A 5,488-nucleotide genomic window follows, 5' to 3' on the forward strand; every position below is an offset into this window, starting at 1 on the left:
TTGATATTTTTAATTTCCTCAGATATTTTTGTTATGTCTCCCTTTTCCCTTCTGATTTTGTTAATTTGGATACACTCTGGGTATTCTTGCTAAGGGTTTATCTATCTTGTTGATTTTGTCGAAGAACCAGCTCCTGCTTTTGTTGATTCTTTGTGTACTCCTTTTTTTAAAACTTGGATGATTTTAGCTCTTAGTTTTATTATTTCTTCCCTTCTATTCCTCTTGTGTGTATTTACTTCTTTTGGCTCTAGACTTTTTAGATGTGCTGTCAAGCTGCTGAGTATGCGCTCTCCTGTTTCTTTTGGCAGCACTCAGAGCTATGATTTTTCCTTTTAGTACTGCTCTCATTGTGTCCTAAATGTTTGGGTGTGTTGTATCTTCATTTTTATTAAATTCTAAGAAATCTTTTTTTTAAACTGGCATTATTTATTTATTTTTTGGCTTGTGAAACTTCCTTAATTTGTTGATGTAGCAGCAAATTTGAACTCTGCTATGCAAATGACAGAAGAAATCTGCTCAGCAATTAACTTTAGAGTTCAATTTCATAAAGGCAACATGCTATATGTGAAAAAATTACTAACTGAACTACAGGTATTAAATACTGAAAAAAAATTAACAGTTTATTATAATTTATCTTATTTAACAATCTAAGAAGTTCACGGCCATCAGCAGTTCCAGTGCAATTTTAGGTGCAATTGGGAATTCAGGAATTTCAGTGGAGCTGTTAGTATAGCGGACCTTGTAGGTAAAATACATGCACACTTCCGATAGCACATGTGAAGGGTCTCTCTAAAGTTGACCTCATTGGTTTCATTCTCCGCAAACTGACCTGGACCACTCAACATGGCCTTTATTTTTCCTGATGTTAATGCATGTTCTCTTTTTACAATAAATTCATGACCATCAGAAGATATTAATTTCATATACATGGCATCAGGGCCTTCACAGCCACCATAGGTTTTCTCCTCTCCATCCATTATGTTCTTATAAAATTCTATTTGATCCCAGAGGAACTTACTAGTTTCCTGGCGAGGCCGAGAAGCAGTCATCTAGTAACTTGCATCCGAAGGAAGTGCTAAGAAATCTTTAATTTCTATCATTAATTCTTCCTTGACCAAGTTTTCATTGAGTAGTGTGTTGTTAAACTTCAATGTATCTGAGGGCATTCTGTCATTATTGTTTTTATTGAAGACCAGCCTTTGTCCATGGTGATCTGATAGGACAAATAGAATTATTTCTATCTTCCTGTATCTATTGATGCCTATTTTTTTTGACAATTATATGGTCAATTTTCGAGGAGGTACTATGAGGTGCTGAGAAGAATGTAAATCCTTTTGTTTTATTATTTAATGTTCTATAAATATTTGTTAAATCCATTTAGTATATAACTTCTGTTAGTTTCTCTATGTCGCTGTTTAATTTCTGTTTCTCTTATCTGTCCATTGATGAGAATGTGGTGTTGAAAGTGGACAGATGTGTCTGTCTGTCCTGTGGTCTCAGGATGTTCCATACTTCTTGGTGTTTAGCTCTTTTCTCCATGGGATTTGAGATCAGGGAGCAGTGTGATGGGCTAGGCCCTCATTCGTATTTCATATTTTTTTGCTTGAAGGGGAATTGATAGCACACCAGCATATTTTCCGAAGTCCACATGCTTCTTAATCATTTTGTTATTTTAAGGTGTTTATTAGTTGTTAAGGTAGAGCTTCATATAAATAATCCAAGAATGAATTATAGTTTGAAAATATTCTTATGCTTATTGAATATTTTCTTCAAACTCTGATTTGTCCAACTGTAGTTTTTCATTCTGTCAGTCCATTTATTCCTCACATGTAATTAAATGTCTATTGTGTATAATACACATTTTAATATATCTCAAGGTCAGGTTGGGGATTTGGCTCAGTGGTAGAGCCCTTGCCTAGCAAGCACAAGGTCCTGGGTTCGGTCCCCAGCTCCGAAAAAAAAATATAACTCAAGGACTTCCCATTCTTAAACCTTTATGTTTCTCTGCCCAGTCAAGCTTCCTTACATCATATAAATGTAAATATAGCATGAAATGACCCTTGCTTTTTGGAACTCTCATTTCATTTTGCTGAAACCTTTTTGAATCTCATATATAGGAGATTGGATGCCATAGTTTATCTCCTTCTACTTATATTTACCAAATTTAGTGTAAGTCCAGGGATACATTGACCATTTTAAAACAAAATGCAAGGTCCTGCTTTGCTACATTTTTGCTCCCGGGTTAACATGGATACTTTATTTATTACCTAAGCAATATGTTGTGATCCTAATGGTAGCAAATATAGAAAGCTTAATCATGGGCATAAAAAATGAAATTTGGATTGAAAAAGTCAAAGTATTGGTGACTGGGGATTTCAATTTTCATTTGTTTATAAAATTTACAGTGAAACAATTGGTCTGTAGATCTGCATCTGTAGGTCATGCCTATGATGTATCAATCATCCAGCTTAAGAAGCACAACATGTCAGTCACCCACAAGTCATACAGCTTATCAAAAATCTGTCCCCAACACCTACATCATCCAAAGTAAAAGCCCACAGCCTGGCTACCATCCATAAGAATTGCCCATGTCCTATCAGTCATCCACTGGAAATCCCCTCACCCTGTCAATCATCTACCAGCAACTCACAAAACCTGTCAGTCATCCAGAAGAAATTATCACAGTCTGTCAATCAGACATAACAAATGGCCATAGTCTGTTAATCACCCACAGGACATGGCGACTAACTTATATACAAACCTCTCAGAGCCGGTCAGTCTTACATTAGAAACTCCCATAGCCAGTCATTCAATGGAGAGACCCACAGCCTGTCAGTCTTTCACAACATATCTCAAAGCCTGTGGATTATTCATAGGTAGTGTCAACAGCCTATCACTCAGCCCCAGGAAACATATACCAACTTTGTCACTTGTCCAAAGGACAAGCCCACACTCTATCTGTCATTCATAGGAAATACCTACACCCTGTCCATCATTGATAAGAAATAGCCAAAGCCTGTCAACCATACATAGTATGTATCTACCATTGTTCAGTATGCATAACAAATATGCACAGACTTTCAGTCAGTCCTCCATGGTAAATGACTGCTACATGAAATCATCCATAGAAAGTACCCACAACCTGTAAGGCATTCATAGGAAAAACCAACAACCTGTCAATCATGTGTAGGAAAGAGTTGCCTGTTTGTCAGCTACATGGCACACCCCCAACTTGGTAGTCATCTGGGGGGAAAATCTACATCCTATCAATAACCCATAGGAATTGCCCATAGCCTTAGAACCATTTATAAGAAATTTCAATATCCTTTCAAACAGCCACAGTAAAGTCAACAGCCTCTCAGTCATCTATTAGAAACACGCACAGTCTGTCAGTCATCCACAGATCACATACATTGCGTGAGAGTCATCCATAGGAAAAGCTAAGTGCCTGTCATGCATACAAAGGAAATGAACACAACCAGTAAATCATGCATAGGAATCTTCAACAGTGTGTCAGTTATCAAGAGAAAATTCACACAGTCTTTCAATTATCCAACAGTATTCAATTAAGATTAAACAGAAAAATTCCCAAAATCCACAACCCTCACACACTGATATCATAAATAGGGACATGATAAACCTGGAGACAGCACACAATAAATCATGCCGAGAGCAAAGATCCATCTCTGCCTCAGGCTCCTCCTCCTACATCATTCAGACCTCAGGTTTGCCATGCAGAGCCGATCCTGTTACCATGCCTGCTTGAAATCAAATGGGGAGATGTTTGTGATGAGGAACTTCATCAATTTATTCTAATAGCTTTATAAAAATCATGTAGTGAAGGAAGCGCAGGATTTTGTTTCTGTTGACAGCACATTTTCAGAAGGGTTTAGTCCACGGTTTTTCTGCATACGGTAGCTAATTCTTCAGAGCTCCTGATAAAGCAGAAGAGTGTGTAATGTGAAAACAAGGCCCTGCCTTGTGTGTCCATTCAAGAGTCCAACCTCACCTTATTTCAATTATATTGACAATAGCAACAAGAAACGTCAGTAAAATGAAAGGAAATGCCTCATTGTGAATATGATCACATTTTACCATTGAAAGAAACACAGATGTTTAAACAATATGCACATAGAATTAATATTTAATTAATGAATTCTAGTGACAGGTTTACAACGTGCCTCAATGGTTTACATTCCTTTCTTTTATTCAGTATTTTTTCCTCCATCTTTATTAACTTGGGTATTTCTTATTTAAATTTCAACTGTTATTCCCTTTGCCGGTTTCTGGGCCAAATCCCCCAACCACTCCCCTTCCCCTACTATATGGGTGTTACCCTCCCCATCTTCCCCTGTTACTGCCCTCCCCCCAATAATCACGTTCACTGGGGGTTCAGTCATGGCAGGACCAAGGGCTTCCCCTTCCACTGGTGCTCTTACTAGGCTATTCATTGCTACCTATGCAGTTGGAGCCCAGAATCAGTCCATGTATAGTCTTTGGGTAGTGGCTTAGTCCCTGGAAGCTCTGGTTGGTTGGCATTGTTGTTCATATGGCGTCTCATCCCCTTCAATCTCTTTCAGTCCTTTCTCTGATTCCTTCAACGGGGGTCCTGTTCTCAGTTCAGTGGTTTGCTGTTCGCGTTCGCCAATGTATTTGCCTTATTCTGGCTGTGTCTCTCAGGAAAGATCTATATCTGGTTCCTGTCAGCCTGCACTTCTTTGCTTCATCCATCTTATCTAGTTTGGTGGCTGTATATTTACGGGCCACATGTGGGGCAGGCTCTGAATGGGTGTTCCTTCAGCCTCTGTGCTAAGCTTTGCATCCCTATTCCCTCCCAAGGGTATTCTTGTTCCCCTTTTAAAGAAGGAGTGAAGCATTCACATTTTGGTCATCCCTCTTGAATTTCATGTGTTCTATGCATCTAGGGTAATTCGAGCATTTGGGCTAATATCTACTTATCAATGAGTGCATACATACCATGTGTGTTTTTCTGTGATTGGGTTACCTCACTCAGGATATTTTCCAGTTCCATCCACTTGCCTTTGAATTTCATAAAGTCATTGTTTTTTGATAGCTGAGTAGTCTACATGTTTACGTGAAGGCTGTTAGTTTAAGACTGACAGCCATGCAGCTAAGATCAGGGTCTTAAAGCCCACACCCACAGTGACATGCCTATTCCAACAGGGTCACAACTTCTAATACTGCTACTTCCTCGGCTTCACACATACAAACCATCAGACCCAGGATACAGTTCAATATAATAAAGACAAGATAAGAATGGTACACAGCAAATATCATTCTAAAATATTTATGCCAAGCATTCACACTAAATCAGAAATCAGAAATGTGAAAAGTATATTTGATCTTCCCCTGTTCAATAAAATCATTGAAGTCTTAGCTAGAATAACAGCACAAGTGAATGAGATAGATGTACACCCTTGAAAGAATGAAGCCAATGTCACTTTATTTAGGCCTGGGTGGTTGATAT

At 38.3% G+C, this 5,488-nt stretch overlaps 1 pseudogene; it reads right to left on the reverse strand.

Annotated features, from left to right (window-relative positions):
- Nucleotides 1-612: 612 nt before the first annotated feature.
- Elocl4 (elongin C like 4) lies at nucleotides 613-1,541 on the reverse strand (annotated as a pseudogene).
- Nucleotides 1,542-5,488: the final 3,947 nt, after the last annotated feature.

Source organism: Rattus norvegicus, chromosome 16 (assembly GCF_036323735.1).
Source record: "Rattus norvegicus strain BN/NHsdMcwi chromosome 16, GRCr8, whole genome shotgun sequence".
Classification (NCBI taxonomy): domain Eukaryota; kingdom Metazoa; phylum Chordata; class Mammalia; order Rodentia; family Muridae; genus Rattus; species Rattus norvegicus.